The 20,034-nt window shown below is 34.7% G+C and overlaps 1 long non-coding RNA gene across 1 annotated transcript; it reads right to left on the reverse strand.

Annotated features, from left to right (window-relative positions):
* Positions 1-1,922: 1,922 nt before the first annotated feature.
* LOC116083488 lies at positions 1,923-2,823 on the reverse strand. Its single transcript, XR_004115744.1, has 2 exons — positions 2,712-2,823; positions 1,923-2,245 (listed from the first exon to the last, which is right to left on the reverse strand). It is a non-coding gene; the product is annotated as an uncharacterized LOC116083488 (long non-coding RNA).
* Between the last annotated feature and the right edge of the window lie 17,211 nt (positions 2,824-20,034).

The following is a 20,034-nucleotide window of genomic DNA, read 5'->3' on the forward strand; positions in this document are numbered from 1 at the left end:
AGAGACTATAATATTCATCTCTCTCTCTCTCTCTCTCTCTATATATATATATATATAGATAGATAGATAGATAGATAGATATAGATATAGATGTATCAGTGTATATCAGTATAGATATATTCACACTGATATATCTACTGCTGGGAGATAAAACATAAACACACACAGAGTGAGAGAAAGAGTGTGTATGTGAAAGAAAGAAAGAGAGAGAGAGAGAGAGAGAGAGAGAGAGAGATTATAAGTGATACAAGTTGTAGATTATTGGTGAAAAGAGGTGCTTTTTAGACCAGAGCCATTGCACACATGAACTCATAGGTTCTAGGGTTGTGCACAAGGAATGCAGAAGTTTGTATTAACATCATAACATGAATGAGGGTGTCATAAAGTTGCATCTCTATATAAGGAGATATTAACAATTGGCAGCTGCTGGGAGACTGGAGGATAGATTTTTCCAGTAGACTGTACTTCTTTTTTTTTTTTTAATATTTTTTATTAGATTTTTCTTTATTTACATGTCATATGATTTCTCCTTTCCCAGTTTCCCCTCAAACAAACAAACAAACAAACAAACAAAAACAACAAGAACAAACCCCTGTTGCCTCCTCCCTCCCCATGCTTGCCATCCCGCCCTCTCCCACTTTCGGGCCCTGGCATTCCCCTACACTGGGGCAGAGAACCTTCACAGGGCCAAGGGCCTCTCCTCCCATTGATGATCGACTTTGCAATCCTCTACTATACACATGCTGCCAGAAAGCTGGGACATTTTTAAGGGATTCAGTTTGTAAAGAACCTACTTGCCACAGTAAGAAGCTGTTCCCAATTCGTTAACTCAGAAAGGATACTTCTCATTACCAGCTTTGCTTTTCAAGAATGGGAAACTGAAGGCAAACTAAGAAAAATGCATTTTAGTTAAGAGAGGACAAGGAAGAAAATGTTTAAACAATTCAAGGTAGAGATCCTGCAACCCAAACTGGGATTTAGGCTGGCTGGGCTGGCTTTGGCAATTAACTCAGAAAAACTGAAAAACAGTAAATAGTAATATAGGCAAGTCGTCTCATCGGACATCACTCTGCCAATCAACCCAAGTCTGCAGAAGTGGCGAGAAACTGCAGCACACCACCAGAAGTCTTTTGGTGCGTTTCTCTGTATGAAGTACCAACACATGTAGCTCAACTCTGCAGTGTGAGGCAGATAAAAACAAGCGTGTCCTCAGAGAAGAATCCTTCATCATATGTCCTTTCATGTGTGTTCTTTCATGTGCTTGCTTTAGCAGAACATCCTTTCACCTGTGTCTGCTTCAGCAAAACATTCCATCCAACACAACTGACTTTCCAAAGAACCCTTAGGTTTCTACTTCGAAGCTTCAAGCTCTTCCGCCTTTTCTGAGAAGATCTTCCCATATGTGGCAAGTTTAGGTTCGGTGAGATTAAGTGATTTCTCTGAACATAAAGATTTGTTAAACATTCCTGCGTTTCTGTCTCTGGAGTCAGCTTGGGAGTGTGGAATAGACTGTACTTCTATCATAGATTTTCCAATGCTCATTCACGTATTGGCAAGATGAAATTGGCTCAGTGACTTTTAACATAAACATCTGTGAATCTAATTCTAATTTGTGATAAAAGAGCCTATAAATTTGAAAGAACGTAGGCAGATATATATGGGAGGGTTCAGAGGAAGAAAAAGGGAGTGGAAAATATAATGAAATTATAGTATATAAAGAAAATTAAAGAAAGAGTCCATACCTATAGGAGGGAAAAGCAGTGTGGTTATCTAAGGCAGGAGCTGGAGGGAAGGAAGTGGGAGATAAATTCATTAAAGAAAAGTATGGACATGTATCATATTTTCAAACAATATGTGCATGTTCTAGTTAAACAAAACATAAAACAAAAAATTTGTAAATAATTAGCCCCATATTCTGCAGCTTAGGTGGTAACTTAAAATTTATTGCATATATGTATAGATATATATCATCACTTTCATAGCTTAGTCATACATATGCTAATAGTACAGTGTCATTCCCTCCAGACATAAGCAGGGATACTTGGAAAGAAATATCTGTTAATGGAAAGACAACATGTTTGTTGTGAGGAAAACCTTGAAAGCAGCATATGAAACAGTGAAGAGGTGCAAATCTACAACCTCAGCACTTAAGAAGCTGAAGCAAGTTTACCCCGATTTTAAGGCCAGCATGACTTCCTTTTTAGGGCAAGGCTTAGCATGCCCTTAACTGGTACTCCTTAAAAACCTATAATAAATAAATAAATAATTAATTAATACAGTAGATATACTTTTATCTAAGTGTACACAATAATTACATGGTTCTAATATGTTAATGAATAGCATGTGGTTGATATATAGAGAGACATATATAGACAATATGTATATACTGATATATAACCTTATTTTATACATATATATGTGTGATATAGGATATATATGATATATTGTCTGTAATGCAATGTAAATTGACAAAATGCTCCATAAGAAAATCCATTTCATATAGCTGTGATTTAGTCTAAAGCATATCATGAAATTAATTTAAATATAAAATTAAAATGTAAGATAACACTTATATTTTAAGATGTGGCTTTGAAGCTCACTGTAATCCATATTTGAGGAATGCTCATAGACTGAGCAGTTCCTCTTTCTAAAACTATCTTTTCTGTAGGAAGATATTATTTTCTAAGTATTGGATTTTGAAAGTTTCTTACCACATAGGGTAGTTGTTCTTACAGTCTGGAGAGCATCTGGCAACTGTTCTGGTTGAATGAACCTGGGAAATGAAACTTTAAGCAGCCAAATGAGTTCCCTAGAACTTTTAGCCTGTTGGTAGATAGAATTTTAATGACAAGAACTTTTCATTGTTATACATAGAATTCCATCACAAGATACTAAAACCCTTTAAGGAAAGAATAACTGAAGTTATGAGAAAATTGTAGCATAATGCTAAATCAGACATTTAAGAATTATAAAATTTAGTTTTATTGTATTAGATTCAAGAAGAATAGGTCCATTTGCTTTGTAAGTTTGATATACAGAGAGTGCTTAATTTTTAAGAAGAGTATAGGGTATTTAACTTTAGTTCCACAAGTAACAGTGTATCGATAATTAAAATACTTGAGAAATGGATCAAGCTTTGTAATAATTTTGAGCTCATTACTTACCATGTATTCCTTTTTTATAAATACTTAGAGAATGTGTTTTTTCAATAAAATAAGATAAAATTAATATTGTATGTTTAATTCTATGGCATCATTTATTAATTGACAAAATTTAGATTGTCCATAGAGAGTGCTTGAGAAATTTTGAAAAATTTACCAATGAAAGGACTCTAAGGACAATATTATCGCTTTTTAACTTCATGATTCTGGTTTTATTGCTATAAAATATTTACTTACAATATGTTTTTAATACAGCTTTTAGATATTATTTTAAAATAGATGCATGTAGGTGGTTTTGTATTTTTTTTAATTTGATCAATGGTAGTTTTGTTAAGGATGTTTTGATAACCATCAATATGACACTTAGTCTCTTTAAATTCATATTCTATTTGGTAATGCATTTCTTGATATAATTTATCATAAATAGTTGCTAACATGTTAATTTGTTCCATGTCTTTTGTTAGCACATTACAGATAATTTCTTAAATTGTGATTTGCATTATTTTATTTGTGTATTGAAAAAGTAAATTGTGTTAAACAAATAATATAGAATAAATATTAATTCTAAAAATACCTATGTATTACCCATGACAACTAAGTAGTAAATGCTACTATTTCTATATTTTATATTACACAATCATTGGTACTTTCATATAAAGATATGAAATATTGGCAGAAATATTTATTTCAGTTATTAAAACGTGTTAATTCAAATCACAATTAAAAACAGTGAAATTAATGTTTTTTCAATACAGGGACTGTTTTAAAAAAGTACTATCTAGTAGCTGTGAATTTATATGGGATAATTTGTTAGAAAATTTATTTGTGCAAAGAGATATTTGTATTGATTTTTCTGTTTTTGTACCATAAGTAGCAAGCTTAATATTCTACTATTGAAATGTAAGAATTCACTATGACAGTGATAATAGTATCCACATTACTTGATATTTTGTTTGTGCTTTTAAAGGATAAGCTCATTTTTCACTCATTTTGTGTATTCAGTGCTTCATATTGAACTAGGATTTGGTGGATATTAGGAAAATCATTCACTGTGCTACACATGGGTCTCCAGTGTAGACTTTTCTTTCATTCATGGAAAGATAAGAAAGTCATTTTTATTTTATTTTTCTAAGCTATTTGAAATAAAAAGGACATGTTTTAACTGTGCTTCACTTCTAAAATATAATAATAAATATTTGTCTTTTATATACTTTTTATTTATTTTGGTATAATTTGTTACTTTAATAGCTTTCATGAAGGTATATAATCTTGACCAAGGTTGAATTGAAAGTGGAAAGTGACAAAGGTAAAGATTACTATCAAAATAATTTTAGTTTACAATTGAAACTGTGGTTTATAAAGAAAATGCTATTTTTTGTGCTAATATTACAGATCCCAAGTCTAGTCCACTAAAATCTATTAAAAATAAATTTTACAATAACAAACATGTTTCTATTATACAATGAACCCTTTATCGCTTCTGCACTTAGGATTCTCACATTCTCATAAAGAATGCAGTAGCTATGTACAACCAGAAAAGAAGCATCCCATTACATGAACATGTTACCATGATTAACCTATTATTGGATTATATGTTGGAATATGGCAAAGATTTTTTATATGTAATGTAGTTTCAAAATTGTCAATGATTTTGATGGAGGTTTGTGCTGTGAGTTTATCTTCACTCTAATTTTAGTTTTAGATAATACGTCAAATTATATATACTCATATATAATTTTGTAAAGAATATAAGTATATGTACTGATACTTTTTCTAGAAATATGTATTTTACACAAACACACACACACACACACACACACCTCTTATATGGGCATTTTTCAATAATCCATATGAAGGAAGTGGTAAAATACAAGGGAGTAACAGGAAAGTTGTTCTTTGTATGTATATATTAATATTTTGGTATCTTTATTTTTTAAATTACAATGCAATTATGTAATTTTCCCTTCACTTTCGTTCCACTAGGTTTTGTATTTCTCTTTTATTAAACATAGTTTTTTTTTTCCTCACACAGTGTGATCTGAGTACAGTTTCTTTTTCTCCCAGTTCCTCCCCATTTCCACTCCAATATGGATCTACTACCTCCCTCTCTTCTCAGAAAATAAAGGCTTCTAAGACATAACAAAATATAACAAGATAAAATAAAATAAATTTGTATTGAAGTTAGACAAGCGAGGCAAAAGAAAAATAACAATAAAGCCCCAAATGAAATACACGAATCATACACCCACTTTTATAAAAATGAAGAGTCCTGTAAAAGTAGTAAGGTGAAAGCTATAGTATATATGCCGAGGGCTTGATGTAGACCCTTGTAGGCCCTGTGGTTACTGCTTCAGTCTCTGTGAGTTCATATGAGCTTCTCTTGGTTCTTTTAGAGGGCCTTGTACTCCATAATTCCTGGTACCTCTTCTTCTTCTTTTCTTTACTTTTTTTTTTTAAGATTTATTTATTTATTTTATGTTTATGAGCTCACTGTAGCTGTCTTCAGATGCACAAGAAGATGGCCTCAGATCCCATTACAGACGCTTGAGAGCCACAATGGAAATTGAACTCATTACCTCTGGAGGAAGGGTCAATGCTCTTAACCACTAAGCCATCACTCCAGTTCCTGCTACATCTGCAGGATTCACTGATCTCCGAGGGTAGAGATTTGATGCAATGCCTCCTTTAGAGTAGTGTATTCTGGGGCCTCTCTCACTGTCTAACATATGTCTGCTGAGCTTTGTATTTCTCATTTTGCCATCACTTTTTTTTGCTTGTTTGTTTGTTTGTTTTATAAAGATCAGTAAGTAGTATCTGATTTTATCCTTTTTTTCTTGCCTATCTAGTCTCTGGTTCTTGTTCATCCAAGCTATGTCAAATATAGGCTCCATCTCTTGGAACATTGATTGGGTGGACCCTCAAATGTTGGGGTACCATTGTCATAGCACATTTTAAGGGCAGGACAACATTGTAGATCAAAAGTTTTGTGGCTTGGTTCAAGCACAATTTCAAATTTATTTCTAAATCTTCATCTGAAGGCTGCTAGTAGAATGGCTTCCAGGCATCTAGAACATCTTAAAGCCTACAAGGACACTGACACACCTACTCAAACAAGTCCACACCTACTCAAATGGGGTCATAATAGTCTCCACTAATAGTGTCAGTCCCTGGGGTGAGCATATACAAGCCATCACATTCCACTCCTTGGCCCCTATAGGCTTGTCCAAACATGCAAGTCTATAGGGGCAATACCTAAACATAGCATAAAAATATTGTTTTGTCCAACTTTTCAGGTTACACCCTCAACAAGACCAGTGTATCCAGGTTATTCCCCCAACAAGCCTGCACCCTAGGTTACAACCCCACCCCTTTCCTAATGACCACCAAATGCAGAGGGAAGCTGAGGTTAAGTTTATGATATGACTCCCAGCACCAGCCAATTATGTTAAAAGCCACAGGAGCTTTCCTTGCCTTGATAGTCTTGCCTTGATAGACATTTGGGGCTCTCCCGCCACCAAAACTGTCCTGTGTGACTGTGTTGCCTGTCGGGGGGGGTCACTCAAATAGAATAAAGACCCTTCTGTGAGTTGAATCAGATCAGTTCTTGTGTGTGTGTTTTTAGGGATCACTAACCTTTCCCTGGCACACTATGCTTGTCTAAAATACTCTTCATGAGACGTAATAAGGGAACAAAGTTTATAATTTCTTAGACTTCAATGCAATAAATCTGGATCTCTTTACCTTAGCCTCACCCAGGCTCTTTAGACAAGGGCAAAAAGTAGCCACATTCTTCACCAAAATACTACCAAAACTGTCTGTAGGCCACATTTGAAATTCTTCTCTGCAACCTCTGAGGTCTAGGTCTACACAATTCAATTACCACCATCTACATTCTACCAAACAAAAGCATGGTCAGACCTATCACAGTAATATCCCAGTCTCCGGTACCAACCTCTATCTCAGTTAGGCATTTACTGCTGTGAATAGACACCATGACCAAAGCAAGTCTTCTTTTTTTTTTCCTTTTTTATTGGATATTTTTGTTATTTAAATTCCATGTTATTCCCCTTCCTGGACCCCCTAAGACAGCCCTATATCATCCCAATCCCCCTGCTTCTATAAGGTTGTTCCCCCACCCATCCTCCCACTCCTACCTCCCTGACCTTGAACTCCCCTACACTGGGGCATCTTGCCTCACAGGATCAAGGTCCTCTCTGCCAATTGATGCCCAACAAGGCCATCCTATACTACATATGTGCCTGGAGCCTTGGGTCCCTCCACCTGTACTCTTTGGTTGGTGGTTTAGTCCCTAGAGCTCTAGGGTGTCTGATTGGTTAATAGTGTTGTTCTTCCTATAGGGTTGCAAACCCCATCAGCTCCTTCAGTTCTTTATCTAACTCCTCTATCGGGGATTCCATGCTCAGTCCAATGGTTGCTTTGAGCATTCCCCTCTGTATGTGTCAGGCTGTGATAGAGACTCTCATGAGACAGCTATATCAGGCTCCTGTCAGCATGCACTTGTTGGCATCCACAATAGTATCTGGGTTTGGTGACTGTATATGCATGGATCCCCTCGTAGAGCAGTCCTGGATGGCCTTTCCTTCAGTCTCTGTTTCACAATTTGTCCCCATATTTCCTCCTGTGAGTATTTTGTTCACCTTTCTAAGAAGCACTGAAGCATCCACACTTTGGTCTTCCTTCTTCTTGAGCTTCATATGGTCTGTGACTTTTATCTTGGGAATACTGAGCTTTTGGGTTAATATACACTTATCAGTGAGTGCATATCATGTATGTTCTTTTGTGACTGGGTTACCTCACTCAGGATGATATTTTTAAGTTCCATCCATTTACCTGCAAATTTTATGAAGTCTTTGTTTTTAATAACTGAGTAGCATTCCATTGTGTAAATGTACCACATTTTTTGTATCCATTCCTCTGTTGAAGAACATCTGGGTTCTTTACAGCTTCTGGCTATTATAAATAAGGCTGCTATGAATATAGTGGAATATGTGTACTTGTTATTCCAAGACAAGTCTTCTAAAGGACAACATTTAACTGGGGATGACTTACAGGTTTAGTGTTCAGCCCATTATCATCAAGGTGGGAGCATGGCAGCATCTAGGCAGGCATGGTGCAGGAAGAGCTGTAAGTTCTAAATCTTCATCTGAAGGCTCCTAGTAGAAGACTGGCTTCAAGGCAGCAAGGGTTAGGGTCAAATTAATGACATATTTAAATTTGAATTCTATGTTTTGCTTGTGTGCCTTAGTCAGGGTTTCTATTCCTGCACAACATCATGACCAAGAAGCAAGTTGGGGAGGAAAGGGTCTATTTGGCTTACTTCCACATGGCTGTTCATCACCAAAGGAAGTCAGGACTGGAACTCAAGCAGGTCAGGAAGCAGGAGCTGATGCAGTGGCCATGGAGGGATGTTCTTTACTGGCTTGCTTCTCCTGGCTTGCTCAGCCTGCTCTCTTATAGACCCCAAGACCTCCAGCCCAGGGATGACACCACCTACAAGGGGCAATTGAGAAAATTCCCCACAGCTGGATCTCATGGAGGCATTTCCCCAACTGAAGCTCCCTTTTGTGATAACTCCAGCCTGTGTCAAGTTGACACACAAAACTAGCTAGTACAATGTGTTTTTAAATAGTGATTCATTTTTTTTATTTAGATACATTCATTTTTAGTGAAATAAATCAAAATATATTATATTAAATACAACTTATACATTGAAGAATATAAGTCTGTGTTTTCAGTATTTTCAAAGAGGTATATAAGCATCATCAGAATCAAACTTGAAATGTTTTCAACATCACATAAATTAATCCTGTTCATATGAGCCCCCAAACCCAATTCTTAACTTTTGACTTGAACTTTGCTCATTGCCTTCAAAATCCTTTAAAACAGCCAGTTTCTTGACCTCTACAGTCAGTTACTTCATACTGTATAAGGTCTTGATACAAATGTTGGAAGATATTGTAGATACTACAAGGAAACTTTATTTTTCTGATTTAGCAGCACTATATGTATAAAATCAACACAGTTGTTACACATGTACAGAAGACCAAAATCAGATGGAATCCCAACATAGAAAACAGAGATGGGCATGAATTCTCATGTGTTAGCTGAGGGGCTATAAGCAATTGATATGTGCTGAGAAAGCATTTTATAGAATCAATGCAATCACCTTCAAAATTCCAAAACAATTTTTCAAAGATCTTGAAAGTACAATTCTCAAGTTCACATAGAAAAAGAAGAAAAACAGGAGAGCTAGAACAATTCTGAGCAATAAAATAACTGCTGGATGTCTTACTCGTCCTGATTTCAGGTTGTACTTGAGAGCTATAGCAATTACAGCAATATGGGATTGGCATAAAAACAGACATATTGATCACTGGAATCAAATTAAAGCTATAGATTTCATATACCTATGGATACCTGATTATTTTATGTATATAAATAAGTGAGAAATACTGGAAAAAAACATCATATTCAACAAATGTCTCTGGTCTAACTGGGTTTCTGTATGTAGACAAAGTAAAATAGATCCATACTTACTGAGCTGTACAAACCTCAACTCAAAATAGATAAAAAAAATACACTTAATGAAAATTATATACACCAAAAATGATAGAAGAGAAAAATGAAGAATAGCCATGAACTCATTGACACAGGACAAACCTTTCAAAGATTCATCAATAACACAGGGACTAAAATTAATAATTAATGAAAGCTACCTCATGAAACTGAAAAGTTTCTGTAATGCAAAGGACACTGTTATTTGGATAAAGTGGCAACTCAAAAAATTGCAAGGATTTTCACCAACTGATGAAAATTCATTCCAGTGTTCTAGTGTCTTACTGCAGATACTTGTGGGCTACCAAAAGAGAAATGTTAACAACAACCCAGTTACAAAGTCTTTGACCTAGTCTGTCTTGCCTGAAAGATAAGCTAGGGAAATGGTGACACAAAACTTAGGGGAGTAGCCAATCAATGTCTTTTATGTGAGGCCTTCTCCATGAGAAAAGGCTTCAAAGTACAGAGAAACTTCAAAGATACATATAAGCAACCCTAAACAGCAAGATACACACACACACACACACACACACACACACACACACACACACACTCACACACACTCTCACACACACACACACACAACACACACACACGTATAAAACAATAGCAATAATACATGATAGTAGGAGGAATCTGACATAGGGAAAGAGGAACTGTGAATATAAGCATGATATGCTAATAGGGCATTAAAGACTATCAGATAATTATATAAATGTAATAATATAGACATATATTAGAATTATAATAGATACCTATTAATGTCTACTAATAAATACTAATAACATGAAAAAAAGAAAGTATTAGGGGACAGACTGTTTTACAACTGTTTGAAATTGCCAAGCAATTTTATTCAACTAACTTATACCTGCCCCAAATACTTCTTTCCTTGAGTTAGCTTTAGTTACATCTGGAAGCTTAATTTGTAGTAGTTCATATGCAGCTACAGAAACTAATGCTTCAGTTGAAAATGATCAGTTTTGGTAAGTTTTTTTTTCTGAATTTTTCTTCGAAGTCGTGATTTGCCAGTGATGTCTCTGACAGGTGTGTTATCAGTGGGTTCGCTTTCTTCTCCCCTAAATCACAGGATGATGTGCACAATTCTTATTAACTTCCTGACTAGAAATCTTTAAGAGGTGATTGATGTGAGGCTCTGAAATGAAGCAGCTACCGGCATTCAAAACTACAAAGGTGATTATTGCTGATGATGGACTGCTAAATCTGCAGGAGAGGGGATTTTTCTATTAAGGTATGATAAACGACAGCAACTTCTCTGTTAATTTACTTTTCATTTTGCTTTAACTTCTGCAATTTTTTCAACTTATGTTTTCTAATCAATCATGTACTAGAAGTATCTTTTCAAGTGCTACTCTAAAAACAATCAAACAAAAACAAAAACATAAAAAATAAAAGAAATTTAAAATATCTTCATTAAAAAAAACAGTCTTCCCTTGTGAAGTATACTGAGAAACAACAAAAGGTTTGATTATTCTATCAAATTTAATTTAATGCTTTCTTTACATATTTAGCAGTAGCCTTAGAAAGGGTCACTAGATATTACACTGCATATAGAAACTGTAAGACTTCAGGTTAGTTCTTGTGAGCTGTGGAGAAAGTAAAACTATTACTATATAACCCCATTACAGATTTAAGTGGATTTTAGAAGAAATAACTATTGTGGGTGTTTATAATCAGTTATATAAATATGCAATCAGGTAAATACAGTTTTGTGTGTGTGTGTGCTTTTCGCAGTGGTTCAAAATTCATTCCTTTTCTTAATACATGGTTTTAAAAATAAGTTACAACATTTCATAACTAAGAATTTTCAACCATGATATATTCATGAAATGATAAAAATGAATGAGTGAATACTGCTAATGTAACTATATAGATCTGCCAACGTTTTAAAACCCATCATGTGGATAATAGTGTGAGTGGCATATTTTATCAGATGTAGGGTTCTATGTTCCCTTAAAATATCATTTATTTCACCAATATTTATGTAAATGAATTGTAAAATATTCAGCAAGTGATGCATTTCTGTCCCTTTCCTTTCCAGTTACTGATCTGGAAGCTAGAATGAATTATTATTGCCAGCCTAGTAAAAAAAAATGAATAATTTAGTTATTATTTGTTTTCTTTTATGTGCAATAATTTAGCATTGAACTGTGTTAAGTACATGCATTTTAGCAAGCCAGGAGTAAGAAAATCTTAAAATGACTCATGATTTGCCTGCTGGATAGAACACTCTTTGTGAAATAACCCATCTATTTTTAAATTTTAATGTTTTATAATCCTTTTTGAGAGCTACAGATTTAAATGGCTTCATATTTAAGGGCAACCACAACAAAATACAAGATAATAAGGACTACAATTTATAGTGCTTACTCTAAGCATCAGGAGGCATACTTTATATTTTACTATAATTGTGTCATGTAATCCCAACAAAACTGTAGAACTACTGATATATTATCTACTACACAGATTAATTGTAGAGTGATTAAATAATTTCCAAAGGCAAAGGAAGCCAGGAGAGTTAACTGATATTTTTACATTCAGTATCTGTAAAATAACTGTATAAAATTACATGCAAGGGTTGAAACCCATTGTGGCATCTATATTTAAAGGAAAGTTAACTCTTAGTTCATGACAGTGTTAATTTTGTATTTAGTCACATTAGATATTGACCTACGGCTTTACACCGGTTTGTCAAGGGTTTTACCAATGTGCTACACCTCAGTCCTCTTTTTAATTTTAATGTAAGTATTACTAAGATGTGCAGACTGGTATGGAACTCATTCTGTGAGAATCTTTCTACTTATCCTTCCATCTGAATGCATGTATACTTTCCATTTTACTGTAACAGTATCATGCAATTTTCACACTATTTGACTTCAACAAGGTTATTTTTAAAGGACTATTTTAACTGAACTATTCTTCACACAGTTGCTGGTTTAGTTTTATATCTACTTAACATAAGCTAGATACATTTTGAAAGAAGGAACCTATTTGATAATGGGACCCCTCCAGATTTCATTTTATAAAAAACCTATGGTAAATTTTCTTTACCAGGAATTGACATGGAAAGATGCAAGTCCCTGTGAATGGTCTGTTTGTTTTGTGATATCAGAAAGCAGATTAAACAACCCATGGAAAGAAAATGAATAAGTACTAGTGCTCTGTGGGACGTTCATTAATTCCTGTCTTCAGGTACCTGTATTGACTTCCCTTGACCTCTTTGAACATTAAACTAAAACTTGGAAAAACACTATACATCAACTCTTATTCTTTCATTGCACAGTAGAACATCCCATTCAGGGATTGGTGCCACCCATAGTGACTGGGTATTCTTAAATTATTTAAAACAGCCAATTGAAAAAACCATTAGATATGCCACCTCAGGGGTATTCTATATTCTGTCATACAAATGTCAGTAACCCTTTCATAATGCTGACTTCTAAACTATACATTTATCTACAAAGAATTTTCATGGTTTCTCAAACAAATTACTTGTAGAAAGTATGTTGGAAACCCTACTAATTAAGGTTAAATTCTGTCATGACTGGATAGCTCATTTGAGCTTGAGGAGAAAATGGAGGACTCCCTTACCAGCAAGGTTTTCCCTTCTCTGACCTAGTTTGGGCATCTCAAAGCACATATGCTCTACCTGGGAAAGTATGAGTGGTCCTTTGTAGACTTACAAGTTTAACTCACACCTAAACCTGTCCTTTTTTCTCAGTAAGAACCAACCCAGCAATCATCTGGGATACATGAATTAACTTTCCATGCAAATGAGGAGTTCACAGAACTTTAAAACTCTATCCACTGATTTTAATTAACCCTAAAAACTCATTCCTGCCCTCCAAAGTCCATATATTTACTTCAAATAAAGTGTTTTAGTACAAAGCCCACCCAAATATAGTTATGCACATAAGCTAAGAGTATTTAATACAGCTGTTTCATTGGAGACAATCAGAGAAGACCTTTTCCTAGATGAACTGCAAGACTAAGATCTTTGGTGAAGGCCTTCATACCCTCACCTCCACTGCCCAACCCCTGCACCTACTTCCTGCCCAATGAGAATACTGGAGAACCCCCAACCATACTTGACTCTACTTCACAGTTCGAGAATGGGAGGAAGTGGAGGATAAGGACCTCTTACATGCATACCACAAAGTAGTTTATCATTTGTGCATTTAAGTGAATCATATACTCTCTCTTGGGAGAGGTTAAATAAAATATACATACAGAAATGAATATTCATAATAATTATATATTTGCTCTAATACCTAGAACTCACTTATTATTGCAACAGTCTCACTTAAAAAAATGGCTCTGTATTACTCAGCAGTAGAATGAATAATTTTATTCATTGTCTAAGCACTAACCAAGATGGGGAGCACATACCTGTAACTTTGGCACAGGGAGTAAAACTTCCTGGGGATGCAGAATTTTGGATTATCCACAATATATAATTGCTATATAAGCAAGCATATGTGGACCTGACTAGCATGGGTTCCCGTCCACCCCAAAATCAAAATAATTTAAAATAATAATAATAACAACAATTGAAGTTAAAATTTCTAGTTTTTCTAATGACTCCATTGTGTCAGGTAATATTTTTACTGGAAACTGTCTTATGAGAGGATGTTTCACAGAGAACAGAAATATGATATTTTTCTGAAAGCTGTCTTCTGAGAGGGCATATGATATTTTGCCAGAGCAGATGCTTGAGATAGCACGTGATGTTCAGAAAAAATACAGTAATATAACCCCACAGACAGTGAGGAGGACACTCTTGCATTGGCATGCTTTGCAATACTTTGCTGGTCTGCACTGATCTTTGCTTGCTGTGATTTCCTAGACAGAAAGCTGCCAAAGAATTTCTCTTGGTATTCCTGCTCCTTCTTGTCACTTTCAAGGATTCATGCAGATGAGCTGGAACCTTGCGATTTCTTCTAGATTGAGCCACTGCTACTGATTCACATTTAGTGTTTATGATTGTACTGGACTGCTGATATTCTGACAACAAAGATTGAAATTGCCTCCTCTCCCAAACTACTTTTAAACAGATCTACAACTCTCATTTCTTATTAACCTTTTTCCTCCCAATTTTTTTTGGCAGGTGAGAAGGAAGGTTGGAGGCTACAGGAACCCTTATTAAAGTACATTTCGTAAGATCTAAGACCACAGACAATAAAGAGTTTTTATAACTTCAGTGTTGCTGGCTAACACAATTACCAAGTAGATAATAGCTCCACCATTGCCATATCACTGCAGATACAAAATGAGAAACTCAGCTAATGTGTATACACATAGCACAGAACAACTGTACACACATAGTATTGACTGACAGCTAACAGGTGCTCAAGGGTGAGTAGTATATTATTCTACTTAAATAATGTGAAACAATATATAATGTAAAGAATTATTTTGTTCTGGGAAAAATAAGGGATAGAACAAGAATCTTGAACAGGCTTAGTGTTGGCACTAGCTCTGTAAATACAGCTTTATTTATTTATTATTTTTCTGAAATGGGGAAGTGTTACTTTGAAAAGAATAATAATAAAGTATAAAAAGGAAGCTCTTAAAACACACAACCCCACTGAAACATTCCAGGTTGTTGTCAAGACAATGATAGAATACTCTTCCCAAACTGAGAGCAAGGCCCCATTGCTGAAAACAACACATAGACAACTCACTAAACACTGAGATGTTGAGCTGGCGTCTACATAAAGCCTTCACCCTATGTTCTAGTATCTTAGGATCTTTGGTAAAGGAAGGTACATATTACCTGAAGAGAAATTTAACACCAACCAAGCCACAAAACCTTTGATCTACAATGGTGTCCTGATACAGTATATTTGATCACACTGTGAATTCTGAGTTTGTATTATTTACGGGGGGAAGAAAGATGTTGGCAGTTGTGATATGACTCAGCCTTCACATAGACCTTTAATCTCTTTTGCTAGAATACAGACATACCCTTAACCCACACCTTTAATCCCAATCAATGCAAGTAAAGTTAATTTTTAGAAGGAAACACCAGTGTTTGAAAGTGATGTATAATTCAGAGGCAGACAAAGTGATGAATCAGAAAAAGATTTTACAGACTATGATATGCCTCTTTTCTTCAAAAGAAGATAAAAGAAAGGAAAGTTACTTAAACCATCAGAAAATAGAAAGAGAAAGAGAAGTTTTTTTATCAGTAGTGTTTTACAGAGACAAGTTGCAGAGAGAGAGCAAGTTAGACACAGGTAAAGACAAAACTAGCCAGAGAATGAAAAGGAGCCAGAATATTAGAACAGATTGCTAGAATTAGTTTGAGGACTAGCAGAGCAATTCAGGAGAGGCTGAGAGAAAGAGAAGACAGATTCAATCAGTCAGCCTAATATAGGAGTTTGAGTTGAACCAGCCAGCAAGAGCTCAGAAAGAACGAGAAAGAGCCTGCTTGTTTGTTCACAGAGGCTTAACATATTCTAGACCTAGATAAGATTGTACAGAGGCTAGAAGCTTTCAGAACTAGGTCTAGGTTAGCAAAGAGAGGCAGCAAGCATTGGAGATGACAGTTACTTCACGCACACAAAAATTACTTTTAAAGTGTTCTGTGTAAAAGGTTGTGGGATTAACGAACTAATCAATTATTTGACTTAAGGCCACTCATGAGATGGAACGAGTAGGTTATAATGCTTTGGTGGCCAAGAACCTGGGACTAGACAGCTCAGGAACCTAGGGTAAAAGCAAGTACTGTTATTCAGGAATATGTTTGAAATTTTATAAATATTTATAATATGTATTTAGTGTGCAAAATTCCAGCACATTTTCTAGGTAGGAATTTTATAGATTAATCAGATATTTAAAAGTAAGATATTGGAACAAATGTTTGAAGTCAGAATATTAATCAAATATCATTTAGCAAAGTGGCTAAATGCATGAAGAAAAAGTTTAGATTTTAAGATCTCTTTTTATTTTAGAAAACAAACTTGGAAAATTACAACAACTTTCATTGCACCTCACAATATCACAAAGAATATTTCAAAGCTATCATTGTGAGTCTTCAAAAAAGGTTTTAGGCAAAAATAAATTCACTAAATCCTTCAGATTATTACAATAAAATACATGAATATAAAAGTTAAATTCTTGGCTTATTTTGTTGAAACATCAGTGATGAATTAATCTGTTAATATTTAGATGGGCAATTTTTATATCTTAGTGTTATTATTTTCATTTGTTACTAACTATAGTGTTCTAAAATTAAAAAAAAGTTACAGAAACTGAATTGAGTTTTTAAAAATTATTTTATTTATTTTATGTATATGAGTACATTGTAGCTTGTCTTCAGACAACAGAAGGCATCAGATCCCATTATAAATGGTTGTGAACCACCATATGGCAGCTGGGAATTGAACTCGGGACCTCAGAAAGAGCAGTCTGTGCTCTTAAGCACTGAGCCATCCCTATAGCTCTGCATTGATTTTTTTTTAATTAATCATTCCATTTCAAATGATTCCCCACTTTCCAGTTACCCCCTACTCCAACCTCCATCCCACATTCGTACTCCCCTCCTCTTTGGTTATATGAGGGTGCTCACCCACCCACCCACATTCTCCAGTCCCACCACTCAAGCATCCTCCTACTCTGGGGCATCAAACCTCCCCAGGACCAAGGGCCTCCTCTCCTGTTGCTGTTAGACAAGGCCATCCTCTGCTACATATGTTCTGGAGCCATGGATAACTCCAGGTACACCCCTTGGAGTCTAGAACACCTGCATACACTATTAAGAAATATATTTCTTATTTGAGTATTTTCTGGTTGTATTTGTAATGATCTATATTCTGGAAATCAAAATTAATGTCCAACTGTGCCTATGTTTTTCTCATGAGCTCCTCTAAACAAAAATTCAAGTTTTAAAATGGTATACATTCCTAAATAACAATACACTGAGGAAAATATAATTTAGGTGCATTACATACAAATGCTGCATTTTGGGCAAAATTTCAATAAAAGCCATGGACATTTATTATTACTATGAAAAAGTAAAATCATGAACATTGAAGAAAATATTATTTAAGAAGAAAGGTCAAACTTCAAACCTATGTATAGTAAATTTATGTAAACAGTAACTCCCTACAAGATATAAATGGTATAATTACATTCAAATGGAAAAAGTGTTCTCTTCTATCTAACATTTATATAACATGTACTTTAAATTTTCCATTATTTTATACAAGAGAATAATAGGAATAATACCAAAACATTCCTTAAGATTAATAATGCTTAAACCAAAACTGTTAAAAGATAATTATGCCAACATATTAAATTAATGTTGATATGAAACATTGAATGTATAAAATTGGTTAAAATAGGAGAATTATTGTTTTATTTAGATATATTTAATCCAAGATATTCAAACTCATCAAAATTCTAAAATATATCACTCATATCCTCAAGCAAAAAAAGAAAAAATTGGTCTGATAAGACATGGGGAAATATTTCAATTATCTTGTAACTGTTGAAGCATGCCTTGGGACCCACTATATGATCAATTTTGAAGAAGGATTCATGAGGTCCTGAGAAGAAGATATATTCTTTTGGCTTTGTGTGAAATATTCTACCGATGTCTGTTAGGTACATATCATTCCTAATATTTGTTTGTTTCATTTTTTTCTCTATTTAGTTTTTGTCTGGATGACCTGTTAATTGGTTAGAGTTTGGTGTGGAAGTCTCCCACTATTAATGTGTGGGATTTGATGAGCAATTTAAGCTTTAGCAATGTTTCTTTTACAAATGTGGGTGCCCGTGTGTTTGGGGCATAGATTTTCATAATTGAGATATCATATTTGTAGAATTGTCCTTTGATGAGTATGAAGTGTCCTTCCCTGTCTCCTTTGATTATTATGGTTAAAAGACTATTAGATATTAGAATGATTACTGCAGAGTCTTAGATCTATTTGCTTGGAAAACATTTATTTATTTATTTATTTACATTTTGAACTCCAGATTTTATTTCCCTCCCAGTCTTTCCAGCACTTTCTCTGATGTAATCTCTGTTTTTATTGCTGGAATGTGTTTCCTTTATCTAGCAGAATGATGGGTGCTGTTTTGCATCCATTCTGTTAGCCTGTGTCTTTTTATTGGGGAACTGAGTCTATTGATATTGAGAGATATTAATGAGCACTGATTGTTATTTGCTGTTGTTCAATGTTGATTGTGTTAGTGTGTGTGTGTGTGTGTGTGAGTGTGTGTGTGCATGTTAGTTTCCGTGTGCTTCCTTTGTTTTTGCTGGTGTGGAACTATTTATTTTCTGTGTTTTCTTAGATGCAGTTATCCTCCTTTGATTGGACATTTTCTTGTAGTATTTTCTATGGGGCTGATTTTGTATATCAATATTATTTGAATTGAGATTTGTCTTGAAATTTCTTGTTTTCTCCATCTATGGTGATTGTGGTGATTAAGAGTTTTGCTGGTAAACAAATGTAGGTTGGCATCTTTGGATTTTAGAAGTTGTTCAGGCCCTTCTAGTTTTCAGAGTTTCTGTTGAGTTGTTAGGGGTTAATTCTGTTAGGTCTGCCTTTGTTTGTTACCTGCTCTTTTTCCTTTGCTACTTTTAATATTTTCTTTGATAGAGGATTTTGTGTTTTGATTATTATGTGGCAGGAGAATTTTCTTTTCTAGTCTAGTCTAATAAGTGTTTTTGTAATTTTCTTGTATGTTTATAGGCATCTCTTTAGATTTGGAAATTTTTCTTGGATTATTCTGTTGAAAATACTTTCTGTACCAAGGGTCTGGGACTCTTCACCTTCTTAATAACTACTTTTTAAAAAATTCTCCTTCAGTTTATTTATTTTTGTTTTGTTTTCATGTGTATGGATATTTTGTCTGCATATATGTCTATGAACCACATACATGCCTAGCTCCATGATGATCAGTACACAGAGACCAATCCACTAGGGCTAGGAGTATAAACAGTTGTTAAGATGCTGATTATGCTGTAATTTGAACTTACTTGGCTAATCTAGATGAGCAACTAGTATTTTTAAACCACTGAGATAACTCTCCAGTTACCTTCCTTAAATTCTTGTCAAACAACTTTCCTCCTTAAAAGCAACTTTAATATGTTTATGTCTTTTTTTTTTTTGTGAACCACTGAGAGTAAATTGGATTGTGATTATGGAATTTGAATTATGCATTTGCAGTCTAGTAAGCCCAACCATAAGTGTGCAGTTGAGGACCTCTGTCTGTCTGTCTGTTTGTCTGTCTGTCTGTCTCTCTCTCTCTCTCTCTCTCTCTCTCTCTC

This window comes from Mastomys coucha, unplaced genomic scaffold, assembly GCF_008632895.1.
Source record: "Mastomys coucha isolate ucsf_1 unplaced genomic scaffold, UCSF_Mcou_1 pScaffold8, whole genome shotgun sequence".
NCBI classification, from domain to species: Eukaryota; Metazoa; Chordata; class Mammalia; order Rodentia; family Muridae; genus Mastomys; species Mastomys coucha.